Source organism: Mesoplodon densirostris, chromosome 7, assembly GCF_025265405.1.
Source record: "Mesoplodon densirostris isolate mMesDen1 chromosome 7, mMesDen1 primary haplotype, whole genome shotgun sequence".
In the NCBI taxonomy this organism is placed as follows: domain Eukaryota; kingdom Metazoa; phylum Chordata; class Mammalia; order Artiodactyla; family Ziphiidae; genus Mesoplodon; species Mesoplodon densirostris.
The window spans coordinates 87,966,278-87,982,486 of record NC_082667.1 but is presented as its reverse complement, the minus strand read 5'-3'; the positions used below and the strand labels follow the sequence as shown (position 1 = coordinate 87,982,486).

At 37.8% G+C, this 16,209-nt stretch overlaps 1 pseudogene; it reads right to left on the bottom strand.

Moving 5' to 3' along the window:
- LOC132494220 (centrosomal protein of 78 kDa-like) overlaps window positions 1–16,209 on the bottom strand; it is a 134,271-nt pseudogene that overhangs the window by 11,006 nt on the left and 107,056 nt on the right.

Here is a 16,209-nt window from a genome sequence, read left to right as displayed (position 1 = left end):
AATTCCTACTGAATTTATTTCAGCAACCATATTTGCATTTCCAGGAGACCCCTCTTGCTTTCTGACCATTCTCCTTTTCATTAATACCCTAGTCTTATTTTATACTTGCTAGCTCTTTTTAACCCTCTCTCAGGATACTAATTAGGGTTTTTTCTTAAATTATTCTGTTTCCTAAATTGTCCCTGGTCCTACTAGGATATGTTTGCACTCTTTCCCCCTCTCTCATATTGTAAGCTTTACTCAACTAACAGGCAAAAGACAGTTATTTTCTATTTAAGAATGAGCGCAGAAAGCTCCCTGAAGTCAACGATTGATTGGCTTCTTATGCAGGAAGAAGCGGGGAGTAACTGTAACAGGATCTCCCCCAAACACAATTTTCGAGGGTGTAAAAACTCACAGTAGCTGCCCCAGTTCTCACCAGTTTCACTGTTTTCAAAATGAAATCATCTCATTTCAGGAGGGTGAGGGCGGGGCTGGGAGTCCACTCCTCCAAACACATCCCTTCAATGAGCTCCCCTATTTGTCACACTTTCAACTAACTCCACCCTCTCTCCTACATGCGCACCTGAGCATGGGGCTACTTTTTCAGGTGGGGTCAGAATCCTCCTCAGTTGCACGTGGTCCCTGTCCATATTCTAGGTGATGCTTTTCCTCTGTTCTACTGCTTCAGTTTCACACTCTTCCACTTGTCTTCTCTCTTTCAAAACTATGTTGAAATCTCTTGATTGTTGTGGGCATATATACTTAAACACTTTGATACCATCATTGTAGTGTCTTGTCAAAACAGAGAAGAGCTAAAAGGGTTCTCAGTGTATTCTGAATCTGCTATTCTGTGGTCCCAGTGTTTAAACTTCTTGGACTTCCCCAGTGTCTATTACTGCTTTTACAAATACAATCTCGTGGTCTATTCGTGAAGGAAATGAATACACCACATCTAAAATAACAAGGAATGCGGGTTAGATGCTCTAGGGTCTTGTCATACTCTGCCATTTACTAATAAACCACTTACGTTCTACAAATTGTAGGTGCTCATTTATAAAACGAAAGGGAGTAACTCCACTTGAACTATAGATTTCTCCTACTCTAACATTTCATAATTTTCTAAGTTCTTTTCTTAAAATTTCTCTATATTATCATTAATTTTAATTAAAAAATAAAAATCTAACTTTCTCTTTTGAAAATCAAAGAGTAATTCCTGTAGTCCTACAATAATGGGATAATCAGTTCTGAAACCTGTCAAGTATCATGTTTCATATGAAGAGAAAGTCATATTAAATAATTTTAGAAAATTAAACATGGACTTTGTAGCACAAAGATAAGGTCCCCCCCAAATGGTGTTCATTTATTTATTAGAAATGTTCAGCTCTGCATTAAAGTTGAAATAAAATAAATATATTAATTTTGAGGTGCAAAAATTTCTTATAAAAATCAATCTTTCTTTTCTGCCCATACAAACAAAAGTATGGAATGACATTAGAGGTCAGGTTTATTTGGTAATAGAATGTAGCTTCTTGATATTTTTGATTTTAGGAAAGGAGAATATCAACATCAAAACTTTTTTCAACTTTACTTTTATTTAAAATGAGGCCATATTTTCCTCTTATAAAAAGAGAGTTCAGGGCCTCCCCGGTGGCGCAGTGGTTAAGAGTCCGCCTGCCGATGCAGGGGATACGGGTTCGTGCCCCGGTCTGGGAGGATCCCATATGCCGCGGAGCGGCTGGGCCCGTGAGCCATGGCCGCTGGGCCTGCGCATCCGGAGCCTGTGCTCCGCAACGGGAGAGGCCACAACAGTGAGAGGCCCGCATACCGCAAAAAGAAAAAAAAAAAAAAAAAGAGAGTTCAACTAGAACTGTCCATTTTCTCATCTGTAAAACAAGAGCACTGAATCAGCTGACTGTATTCATTCAGAACTCAATTTCCTTATCTTATGATCGCTAAGCTTCTCCCTAAATCTAATATACTAAGGTTCTAAGGAAAGGAAAATATATTACTAACGACATGTTTTGATTTTAGTTTCTTAGAGTTCAAATGTCCACCATTCACCTTGGTCTAAGCTTAAGGAACCATTCAAGGGGATACAATGCAGATGGGAGGAGAAAACAGAACCCTCACACAAGCTGTGCTGTGTTGCAATCAGCCTTCCGTTTGAAAAATAATCTTCTCTATAGCTTTAAAGTGATAACTTTGTACCTGCAATGCTTCTTGTTTCAAACGGATTTTCTCTGGCTCTTCCTGAACATGTTCTGAGGAATCATCGACCTCTTCGATTTCTGAGGAGGAAGGACCCTCTACTGTCACAGTCACAGGAAATTCTGATGGACCTGAGTGTCCCAAGAAGAAGATAGAAAACCACAGAGTTGTTACACTAAAGTGCAAAGAAAGAAGACAAGATTGTATAAAAGACAACACAAGCCAGATACCAAATATCCAAATATTAGAGGACATTTAACAAAAGTGATCTGAGGTATCATTATTTATAAATGTCTCTCACTGCTCTTTAGTGTAAACCAGGCAATGACTAAGTAAAAGTACAGGAACTTATTTTTGCTATGTTACTGTACAGACCTCTGTTGTACGTGCTTACGATTAGTAATGGGAATTGCCCATATTATTTTATTAAGTTTCTTTCACAGAAGCCAAGTTAAGATCCAAGGTAAACATTTCTTCTCAGATCAACTTTATACTGCAAATGAAAAATTTATTCTTCACCATCAGACAAAAACAGTCTGGAAGAAAATGTAGTTTTTCAGAGGAAAATACATCAGTAAAGGGACTGATGAATAATCAGAAAGTCAACATATCTAAGCTGTGAATAATAGACATTAGAATTTTAAAAAATAAATCACATACACGTACAGAACTAAAACTGACCCATCAAAAATTTCATCTTCTCACTACCCTTAAGCCAAAACTAGGGCAACAGTAATACAATTCTCCCAGCAAGCTTCACTGCCACTGCAATGTTGTTCAATAGGACATTTCCAAACATTTAAAAACTGACCTGGCCACAACCCCATAAAAGTCTACAGATCATAAAGAACTGTGCTGGGATTATATAACCACGCAGAAGACAAGTCACTAGGACATCATTTTGACAACAAGCAGCAAACCCTGCAGCATAGGAAAACCCTAACAGGAGAACGAGGTGCACACCCCTCTCTCTGGGAATGCAAGGCCAGGACTGACACCCAAGATGCGCTTCTCTCAACCTCAGCAGTGGTGCCATTCACAGAGCAACTATGCAGTCTCCCAAGACCACTGGGAAGGAGAATCTGATACTGACAGTATTAGCTTGCCATAAGGCCATAAGCGAGGGAATGTGTGTGGCCTTGGTGAGAGAGCAGAGGTTTGGGAGATGTTGCTTTATATTGGCTTTCAGATCAGGAATTTGTACATATAGCCTGCAAACAACGTTTCTTGAAAACATGCGAATATTCTTGAGTATGACAGCTCCATGTGAGGGGTCAGAAATGGCAGTCAAGTTCGTTTCACTGGGTAACAGCTGATTTGCAGACTGGAAAACAGGCTTCCTTGTTTACAGACATAACCATAAGGCTGCGAGTTGTGCGCCAAATCCACACAACTACACAGTTGCATTGGGAGAGCGACCAAACATGTTTTACATGGATTTATTTCAGAGAGGGAAATGCTTCTTGTAAGGCTCTGTCAATTTAAAAAGCAAGAAGAATGACCATCCACCTTTCCCAATTCAAGCCCTATATATCATAAATATGATAGCTACACACCACCAACTGATTACATACATCACGAGCTTTGATGAATGGAAAGCCCCTAAAAAGATAGCAACAAAACGAAGTTAGATCTTCATGTAAATACATCACCAGTTAAACCCAGTTAATACAACTATTTAGTAGTATGAACAGTATCCATACAGAATTGTGTATAAAAATAAATAAGCTCAAAACAAGGACCTGGAGGGCTCTGCTACGGAGAAAACACAACAGAATTCAGCCTACTGGCTTGCTAATAACTCTCTGAACTGCTGAGAGGCCCCTTCAGCTCCTATGTTCAGGATGGTTGAGATTTCAGTCTCTCTTCTTTAAATGGTGATATTAAGCGTTCTCTAATTTACCACCCTGTGTGACGAGGATGGACCTGCGATTAAGTGTCTCAGCAAGAAGACAGGAAACCACAGAGCTGTGAAACTCAAGTGCAAACACTGGGGATTCAACACTATAGTTTATGCAACAGCAATTCACATTACCATTTGCAAAAAAGTAGTCGGTTGTCCAGTGGGGATTAGAAACATCCATTTAACATGAGCAACTGAACAGACATTTGACACAGTAACTACTTCAAGTACTATTTAAAATCAATTCTCTTTGTTTTCTTAAGCAATTGTTAATCCCCAATTTCCTGATTACTACCAAGTAAGTCACCTGAAGATCATCTAGAGCCATCTATTTCACTTAGCAAGCCTAAAGCTATAATTCAACCATTTTATTTACTGTTCTGTGACAAAAATTACTATGAACAGCTATCCCCTGGATAAGAAATCAGGTAATGCTAGTTTGACTCACTAAATCGGATTTACTGAGTTAATAAGCCAGTTGATTTAGAATAGGTCTAATGCACATTTTTCATCCATTCTGCATTAAACTATTTCCCATGCCTAAAATGTCTTTTTTCCCATTCGTACGTCTCCAAATTCCTACTTCTGTGCTGTAGGGCTTCGCTCAACTACACCTGCCTTTAATGAAACTTTCCTCACATGCACAATTGGTGATCATTTTAGTCTCCTCAAGACTCCCACGGAGTTACCTCTGTTGTGACACTTGAGAAACAACTTGAAACTCCCAATTACTTTTAATTTTTCTTCCTTAGAGGGCTCATCAGGCAGAAGCCAAGCCATGTGTGAGTTACCTTTTTTCCTCTACACAAAGCACCAGAGACCACCCACATAATACAAGTTCCAAAATAAAGAACTCTAAATGACTGAAAAAGACAGGGAACGCAAACAGGTTACCTGTTGCTTTTTGCACTTTCTGCAGGACACAATGGCCGGAAACCAGACACTCCAGGTGGTAGCGCTTCAGGAGGGTAACATTCTTGACCAGCAGAGTGTTTCCTTCCATTACTTACAGGCTTCTTTGCGGCCAAGACTACGTTGGACAAAGCATGAAAAGAAGGAATCAAGATGCACCAAAGGTCTACAGAGCAACTGTCACACGTGCACACGTCGAAAGGAATCAAAAAGGCACTTGACAATGATGCCAAGCCCATTAAAAAGAGGATCGTTTTGTACAAAGGTTTTACATAAGCCAGCATTTTTAAAAAATATAAGTTCTCTACAGTAACAAGTTATTTTAACTAAAACAAAAGTATTGAGATGTGCAGAAATGCAAAAATAAAGTTTAAAAAAAAATCCCAAAGTATGATACATTTTATGTATCATGCAGAAACACTCAAGTTTCCTGAATCTTAGAACACCTTTGGCATTTCTGAATCTCAAGGACACAGAAACACAGATACACCCATGACTTCTGCCAAACAGAATCTTCAGAAGTAGAACAAAAGTTAAATTTAAGATGAATTTTTCTATGTAAAAACAATACAAGTTATAAGGCTGCAAGTTGCTGGGGGGTAGGTGAGTCAATTTTACCCTCCTATAAGCCTGTCAACCTTCACTGCTCCTTTGATTTCATATAGAAAACACACAAAAAAACAAATGAAACCCACTGGATGAAAGAGTGAAATGTGGAAACTTACCCTATATTTTAGTAGTAAAGAGGCAAGTATCTTTATATGAAACATTTGGTTGCAAAAACTAGACCTACGTGTTAATATTTTACTTAGAACAAGCCATATATTAAAATTCACATTTAAATATTTAATTTGAATTTACTGAAAACAAACATCATAGGTTAAAATGGTTATATTTATCCTTCAAAGCTACTGTATTTTATGTTATTTATTTATTTTAATAGATCTTGATTGGAGTATAATTGCTTCACAATTCTGTGTTAGTTTCTGTTACACAACAAAGCGAATCAGCCATATGCATGCACATGTCCCCATATCCCACCCTCTTGAGCCTCCCTCCCACCCTCCCTATCCCACCCCTCTAGGTCATCGCAAAGCACCAAGCTCATCTCCCTGCGCTATGCTGCTGCTTTCTACTATATTTTAGCAGCATTAGGATGCAGGGTAAAATGGAGTGTATGCGGTAATACAGGACAAATATTTCATAGAGTGTAGCTTATTGATAATCACCACACGATCCTCTGTGATTTACATGCCTCTTAAAAATATATAGGAGCTCAGTTCATTTTGTGCTATTTTATTGTGTTTTTTAACTTAATTGCCATCAAAAAAAAAATCTTTGTATGCATATGGTTTGTATGTGTATACCCTTCCTTTACTTTCAGAAACTAATGCAAATACATTTGTATTAAAATTTTTTTAAATTACACTTTTCTTGTTAGGAGATTAAAAAATTTCTAATAAAAGTTCCCATCTTTTATTAGGCATACATAAGTATAATATAAATGTGACACAATTCACACCATTATTTCACCTGTATACTCACCTGGATCTAGGTATATACCCAGATACTGATTTGGCTTACCTCTATGTCTCCAAATAACTGAGGCAAATACAAAAAAAAGCCCAAGAAATAAAATTACTCTTAAAAGAGCTCAATGAGCTTGTATACTTCAATTACATTTCCACTTTGTTTAATCATGCTAACTAAAAAAAAATGTTTAACTGTTCTCATTCCATGATGCCCTATTATTCTGTACTAATTTTACAGAATTCCTAATATGTTTTACATATACATGTTTTATTTATATATCTTTCCATTTCTAATATCATAGCAAAAGTCAAGGTAGCTATTTTAAGAATGCTTTACATAGGATATAAATTTTTAATAATAATATCTAATTAGTGTGATATCACAAATCTTAACTTCTTTGAATGTACTATTTGATTATTAAAATAGCACTCTCTTGAAATAACAATTGGCAGATGATCATAAGCTTTTTTTTGACTTCATAAACACTCTTAACAACTTATTTAATACACTATTGTCCAAGCAAGATGATTAATAGAGAATCAAAAACATACAAATTGAAGTAGGAAAAAAAAAAAGCTGTATTTATGAAGATGTTTACAATAGTTTATTTGAGGTTATTTCCAATTTTTCACCAATTTAAAAAATTGACCTACTCAATGAAACCTTGTGAATGCAATGTTAAAAAGTATAACTATGAATCACAGAATTTAAATTTAGTATGAAAAGAATGGCAAATTATATTGAAGCTATGTGGAATTATGTTTATAGACAGCAGGAAGAGAAAATTAAAATGTAAATATTGCTTGATAGGATAATGGGATTAGAGGTGGTCTTTTAAATTTTTCATTTTTATGCTAATACAATACCTTTATAAAACCCAAAAATCTTCAAACAACACATTTTTAAAAAATTGTGGTAAACTACACAAAACAGAAAATTTATAATTTTAACCATTTTAAAGTGGACCGTTCAGTGATATGAAGTCAACAAATTTTTAAAACTTTCAGAGGGCACCTGAATAAAAGATGTGTTGTCCACTGGTGATTTTAATGTATCTGGTATATAACTAAAGTCACCACAAAACTCTTTCTGGGAAATTGGCAGATCATAAACATAAATTTATTTTGCTTTTTATTAAACCTTATTGTTTTGCTGTTTCAAAATTCAAATTTACTCACAAGAAAGAGTCAGTTTCATATTAGATTTGGTTTCACAAATGCTGCTCCTGCTATTCATTCTTATCACCAAAAAAAAGAGACTATTTGTGACTAACGATAATATGTTACAGAAAATAAAAAGTTAAAAGGTTTTCAAGCTGCATATCTGGGAACCTAAAGCATCACACAACATTTTCAAAAACAGAAAACCCATTTGATTTGACTAAAATCTTAGTTTTAAGATGGCAGAAAGTACCTTGATAATTTTCTTTTAAGAAAGAAAGAAAACCAAGCCATTAAAGAGAAATTCTTCCGAGAGAACTGAAACATGTTATATACCTCTGACTTGGCACTCCTTCCATCTGGAGAACTTTTTTGGTAACTGTTTTCATCACAGAATGATCTAAAGTAAAATGAATTGAAATTACAGAGTAATTATTTTCCAATGAGTGGCTATTTCCATTTAAAACCAAAGCCAACTAATTATTGCTTTTCCCATACATTTAAATATGAAATCTACATTATATAATTATACACTTATTTCCCCCTTTGTGTATTCTAATTTCTTCCTCAGAAACCTAAGATGCCATCTTGCAGACTGCCCACAGTGGCTACTATTTTGGCAGCAGCAAAGGTCAACTTGAAACATTTTGCATCTAAAGTGGCTTTGGATACCTCTGGATACAAAGTACAGTCTGAGCACCGTCCAGACCCTTAGATACCTAAAGAGCATCTAAGATATCAAACCAGGTCATCCAAGATAACAAACCAAGTCCTGATATTCCCTCAAAAGCTGCTCCTCCCATCAGCCCCCTTCTTCTAAGTGATACCACCCAGTTGCACACATAATCATCAACGACTTGTCTCCTTGGTACTATTTCCTTCATACCTCACATCTATCTGCAGGTCTTGATAGCTACACCCTCAAAACACAACCTGAATTCAACCACTTTTCACTTGCTGCAAACTTCCAACCTAACCTAGGCCATAAACATCTCTTATTTGGAGCACTGTGATAGTCTCCTAACTGGTCTCCCTGTTCCTCTTCTTCTTCTTCTTTTTTTTTTTTTTGCAGTACACGGGCCTCTCACTGTTGTGGCCTCTCCCGTTGCGGAGCACAGGCTCCGGACGCGCAGGCTCAGCGGCCATGGCTAACGGGCCCAGTCGCTCCGCGGCATGTGGGATCTTCCCGGACCGGGGCACGAACCCGCGTCCCCTGCATCGGCAGGCGGATTCTCAACCGCTGCGCCACCAGGGGAGCCCCCTGTTCCTCTTCTTTATCCTCCCAAGTCCCTTCTCTATACCAGGTCACCTTATTCAGATACGATTTGGATCATGCCTTTTTCCAGTTCAAACCCCTCTACTCATTTAGAATAATCCACATCTTTACTCTGGCCTTCAAGACTTTACAAGAGCAGACCCCTGGCTAGCTCCTTGACCTCATGTCCTACCACACTCTTCTTCACTCGGTACTCTGCCCAGATTGGCCTCCTTGCTTTTCCTTAAATACTCCACCCACCTACATGCCTACATACTCATTGCCCCCTTGTCCTGGAATGTGCTTACTCCACATCTTCCATGGCTTGCTCCTCTCTTCATTCACGTCTCCGTTCAAATGCCACTTCTCCAGTGAAGCTGTCCCCTAACAAACCTATCCAATGGAGTCCTACCTGCTCTCCCTCACTCTCCTTACATTAAGAGAGTTTTGCAATTCCTACTCTCTAAAATTATATGACTTATCTGTTTACTCATTTCTTTTTTTTTTTTTTTGCTGTACGCGGGCCTCTCACTGCTGTGGCCTCTCCCGTTGCGGAGCACAGTCTCCGGACACACAGGCTCCGCGGCCATGGCTCGCGGGCCCAGCCGCTCCGCGGCATGTGGGATCCTCCGGGATCGGGGCACGAACCCGTGTCCCCTGCATCGGCAGGCGGAGTCTCAACCACTGCGCCACCAGGGAGGCCCCTGTTTACTCATTTCTATCTGATCTCCTTCACTAGAATGTAAGCTCCACGAGGGCAAGACTTTTGTCTGTCTGGTTCACTGCTTTATCCCTAGTCCCTAAACCCGTATCTGGCACACAGAAGATGATTACAAAATTACTTGTGAATCTGACAAATGAATAAAGTACTCCTGGCAAGAATTCAGAGGTTGCACAGGAAAGAAAGAATGCTCTTGGTGGAAGCAGGCTTAGTATCTAGGTTCACCTCTATTCAGAGTAGAGATAAGAAAAATTTACAAGTATAATTCACTTTAATTAGTACATTAGCTGCTAAAAACATAAGGGAAGTGCAACACTAGAAAAGTACAGTTGAAGCTTGAACAACATGGGTTTGAACCTCGCGGGTCCACTGACACACGCATAGTTTTCAATACATATGTACTATCGTCCTACATGATCCAAGGTTGGTTGAATCCACAGATGTGGAACCACTGACTATAAACTTATACCCAGATCTTCAACTGCGTAGGGGTTGACACCCCTAACCCCACGTTGTTCAAGGGCCAACTGGATATGATGAGGAAAGTTAAACACATTAAGTTTTAAAAAACTGTCAATACCTGAACAAATTCTTTTTGTTTTGCTATGTGTTTATCAATTTAAAAAAAGTGACCACATACCAACAAGCAGATTTTTTCTTATATCCAGAACGAGCAGAGTTCTGTTGGTTTCAAGGGCCTTTAGGAAAGCCTTTGCTCCTTCACTGGTGAGGCCGCACTGCTGCAGGTCAAGTGCTTTCGATGAAAGACAAAAGGTCACTTGCTAACTCTACAGACTTAACATATAGACAACTCTCATTTTCTCACGTGTGGAAGACTCCTGCACAAGACAAGTCATGGCAGGTTTGTAATTTTGGGTATGGAAAAAAACAGAGACATATACGCACACACATAATGCATAATCCAATTTAAAGACCTCTTCTTGGATGTGCAATGATAACCCTGGCTTTAGTACCAATAAATCAGACAACATATTTTACAATTACAGAACTGAAGAATAACTGTATAGAACCTATGAGCAAAAAGCATCACAAAATGAATCTCAGTTCATAATTAGCAAGGGCGGCAGGGGCATGTAAACCTCACAAGCAAAACCTGGTGGAGCTCAGAAATGCACTGCATTCTTTTGATCATGATCTTCAGCTCTAAATCACACTTGAAACTAGTTCAAAGGGGAAAACAAAATAGAAGAAATGTAATAACTGTTAGTTTTAGAGGAAAAAAAGACAAGTCTAAGAGGATACAAATAATAAAAACTTTCAACAATGTGTGAATAGAGAATACATACTAAAAACCTATCATGAAAGTATGATGGTCAAGAACCCTCGCAGTAAAAGGCCAGACAAAAACCAGAAAAACTGATCATGAATTCTAGTAGTTCTGGGCCTGAACAACCTACTCATTTAAACCAAAGGGATCATCACTAAAGCACAGGGATTAAAAACTATTACATGAAAGGAAACTATCATGAGTCTTTCGTTTAAGTGTTGTGTGGACCATCACATTAAAATAACTGGAGTCTTTCAACACCCCCATGACACACAGAAATAGCAAGTCAGACATACGGATCTGACAGGATATGATACAACCCTTACAAACTCTCACTACAGAAGAATGGACACAGGGTATAATTAACCAAATAGCCAAATTAATACAAACAGCCAGTAAACCTCACCAGTCAATCAAATGAATACAAAATAAAACACAATGTGGTTATTCTCCTATCAGATGAAGCCAAGATTCTGTAAGAAAAGCCTTTAAATAATGTCTATACCCTTTGGATCCAACAATTCTCTTTCTAAGAATTTAACCAAAAGAAATAGAGATATAGGTAAGGATATATATCAGAGTACTATTTGTAACTGAAAAACTGGACAAAGCTTATATACAAGAATGGATAAGCTATGTGCACTGTGGCATATTCATATAATGGAATACTGAACAATCTCAAAAAATGATGTAGGAGATGCAAATTTACTGACTTGCTAAAATGCTCATACTAAATTAATTGAAAAAAGTTATAAAATTTGGAGTAATCCCACTTGCATAGAAAATGGAGAGGTACTCATTTTTGTAGTTTTACGTTTTTTTACAAGTGCTACAGGCCAGTGTTTGTGAGAGGCAGGCTTCACATCTACTGTTGGGGTGGACTATAAATTGGCATAGCCTTTCTGGGTGGTAATTTGGCCATGTGTATCAAATGTCTTAAAAATAGGTCACACTTAGTCATTCCACTTGTAGTACCTTATTCTACAGAAGTAATCCCGATGGACACAGAGATGTATATACAACGTATTCACATTGTTTCTGACAGGGAAAAGCAAACTGTCTAAATAGAATTGCAAAGAATTGATTAAACTATGGGACATCAATACGACGCAATACTACATGATACATCATTAAGTGAAAAAAGCAGGAATATGAAATAGCAAGTATACTACAATTCTATTTTTGTAATCCCTAAGTGTACATATATATTTGTAGAAAAAAAAAGACTGAAAGTATATACACCAAAATGAACAGTGATTATATCTGGGTATTAAAATGATAGGTAATTGTTCTCTTGTTACTCTGTATTTTCTATAAAGGATATATGCAACTCTTAGAGAAAGTTTAAAAGCAAAATAAAAGCTATCAGTAAAATGAGGCTTAAAAAAACCTATCACAATAGTATCATGCCAAAAGCTAAGCATATTAAAAATTCAATCTTTTCAATTTTAGAATTTCCCTCTAAGCCATAAATCCTCACTAAGAGATTCTGCCAAAGCACTTGCACCCAGGTCACCAATGAGCGTGTGGCAGTTCAGAGTGATGCGCCTCAAACCAGCCATGCAGTCAAGATCAGGTCTCCTGGAATGAAGACTCTCAGCCCAGGTTTCTTCATGCCTTCTGGTAGTCTGATATGTCAAAGATTTAATGGGATGAAATTAAGATGCTTGAATAAGGAAACAGGGTGTGCCTGAGTATGGCTTCTTATGTCAGAGATTTACACACACACACAGATCAAGCATATATGCCAGGAGCATCAACCTGAGAAATTCAACAGTCACTTCTGGTTTACGAGTCCAGTGACCCAGATTCTGCTCGGTCAGTGATTAGATTCTAGCCACTGCATTTCCTGTTTCTAAACACTTATGTAAAGTTGGACAACTCAATTACAGTCTATGAATTATTTTCCTTATCTTCTAAGTCAGGGAATTGGTTCTAAATGCTATCTTTGCTGAGGCACTATATTTCATCATCCTGTCCTCCAATGGCCTCCAAACACCTGACTGGGCAAACCATAAGAAAACTTTTTAATATGCATCTTATTTATTAACAAATTATATACACAAAGTTCCATACATAGAATTTATGTACATGATAAACTACAGAGATTTTTTAAAATAATACAAAGGTAAAAAATGTTCTAATATTTTCTTTTCCTAACTCCTAAGGCATTATTTTATTTTACTTATTTTTTTATAAAGATTTATTTATTTATTTGTTTGTTTGTTTGTTTGTTTGGCTGTGCCGGGTCTTTAGTTGCAGCATGCCGGATCTTTTAGTTGTGGCATGTGGGCTCTTAGTTATGGCAGGCACGTGGGATCTAGTTCCTTGAGCAGGGATCGAACCCAAGCCCCCTACATTGGGAGCACATAGTGTTAACTGCTGGACCGCCAGGGAAGTCTCAAGCATTATTTAAAAAACTATATTTACAAAATGTATCTCACATGCTGCCTAGGGTACGCACACAAGCTTTAGAAGCGTGGACTATGCAGAGCCAGTCTGATGTGCCTTGGGAAAATAATGGTTTGACATTTAAGCAAAAGTACTGTCTTGAAGACATTCAGTTCTTTATATTCATAAAGTAAATTTTGGTAACAGGGAACACTGACTGTCAATGAAAAAAGTCTTATTACATTCCTGAAAAAGTAAAAGACTCAAAGTGCCTTTGTTACTCTAAAAGGAAAATCATTAGTGTCATTTTTCTATTAACAATAACTTATTAAAGCTCCAAGCAGAAACAACAGCAATCACTTACACAGTGCTTAGTATGCGCCAGGCACTATTTATACAAATAAGTGCATTTAAATCTCATAATGAGGCATAGAGGTTAAGTGATTTGCCCATGGTCACGAGCTATGAAATGGGAGAAAGGGAATTTGAACCTAGGCCATTTGGCTTCCGCACCCAAGTTCCTGACTGTTTTCTACCTCAGGGGTCAATGGACTCGCCCTGTATAGGCTCAAAGAAGTTTTCAATTTTTAAAATCTAAATTTAAACATTTCCACATTTGTGGGCTCTACAGTTTCTGTTGCAACGACTCTGCCCCACTGGTGTAGGGTGAAAGGAGCCACAACTACCATGTAAACAATGGGTGCGACTATGTTCCAGAAAAACTTCCTTTACAAAGCCAGGCGACGGGCTGGATCTGGCCCACCAGCCAGAGTTTACCTATCCCTGATCTGCACCATCAAACTATTAAAAAGCCTTCATGTCAAATTATTAACTAACTTTAGGCCTAAATACAGTCATTATAACCACTGTAAAGTTGTTAAGGCATTATTTTAAAAACTGTATTTACAAATTGCTGATGTACTGACTTTTATTAGTTTAAAAACTACAACAGCTAATAAACACTTGATTCATTTAAGTCTTGAAGACTAGAATGGCATAGTTTCTTCACAGTATTACAATAAAAGTTTTCAGTAAAAAAAATACATAAAAGTATTATTAGGTATTATATATTAAATCTCTTATTTCTAAAATTAAGTGGACTATCTTTACTAAATGGTAGAATCCCAAACTGAAAACTGGTCATATTCTTTCTGCAAAATGAAAGCTGTGCTCACATGTATCAAAAGACAAAAATTAGGGCTTCCCTGGTGGCGCAGTGGTTGAGAGTCCGCCTGCCAATGCAGAGACATGGGTTCGTGCCCCGGTCCGGGAAGATCCCACATGCTGCGGAGCGGCTAGGCCCGTGAGCCATGGCCGCTGAGCCTGCACGTCCAGAGCCTGTGCTCCGCAACGGGAGAGGCCACAACAGTACCACACACACACACACACAAAAAGACAAAAATTAACTGCCCTCTGTATCAATATATTAATGTGTTTCAATCACATATGTTTTCATGAAAGTTTAAACATAAAATCACCTTTAAGATCTAGGCCATGTGATCTGCTCCATGCCATGTCAGAATACACCCCGTGAAGTTTACTTAACTTGTCTTAAGTGTGATAGAATTCTTTATACCTTGACAAATAACTAAAAGGAAAAAAAAAAACCCACACACACAATAAGATGAAGAGCCTATACATTTGTCAATCTTGACTTATTTGCTTTTCTTGAGTCAGTTGGAAGTTTATAGCCACATTCTCAAAATCATTAACTACAATCTTCCCAAACAGGTAATTGACGAACAGATGCATTCTAAAACTTGTCAGTAACAAAGTGCTATTCCAGTTTACAGCAACAGTTTAATTCTATTTAGATACTAAAACTGAATACACTGAATACTGCAAACTTTATTCCCAACCACTCAGCAAAGTACTACATACCTTTTCAGATATAGGAAAAAAAAGAAAAAGCATACGACTCTTCCTACTTTCATTTCCAAAGATACATCCCAATCTTAATGATCAATCAGCGATTTAAACGTCAACTATAAACCCAGTATACTGCTGCTATGCAGTGTACTAGAGCAATAGAAGAGAGAGGACCTCAAACCCTCTGTTCCCTCAAATTCAAAGGCAGGCTTCCTGACCCCTCCAGACCACTACTGGACACAGGGAAGGCACACTAATGTTTCAGGACCCCAACCAACAGTCACCTGCTTTGTGATTACTTCCATGACACACCCCTCACCAACACCACTGAGTTTGCTGCTCCTACGGGACGTTACATGTATTTACTATGTTAACACATACCACAGTGCATCATAATTATGATTGCAGATAGATGTTCTAACAATTTAAAGAGAATGATGACTTTTTTGCTCTTTACATCTTGCTATTTCCCTTCCCATAATATTTCTTGAAGCGAAACCATAAAATATAGACAAACACAAAAAACAGAAAATATACAAAACGTGTGCTTTGCACCTTAACGCAAACTTAAGTAAAATGAGTTCTGACAGTATCCAGCATGACAAACTTCCATGGTACAAATGAGAATGGACCAAGGTTTGAGCAGGTACAGGAGACAATCCAGGCATGAACAACACCAAGGCAAGGTAGACAGGAAGTAACATGGTGTGTAGGAAATCACGAGACCAGTCTGATGGGAAGAGACTTAAGACTGAAACTCACTTTCTAAACCTCCATCTCCAATTGGACAATTCGCAGGACACAGGTGCACCAAAGTGGCCAATTTATTCAATCCCTTTAATATGGAGGAAGAGTTTAAAATTTTACTGGTTTTATTTGCCCCAAAAGCAACTCTCAACAGTTATGGCCTCTGTCGTCGGAGCTTTGTATGAAATTAAGTCCAAGTGTGGAGCTCCTTTGCCTTTTTTTTTTCTCCTTAAAAAAGAA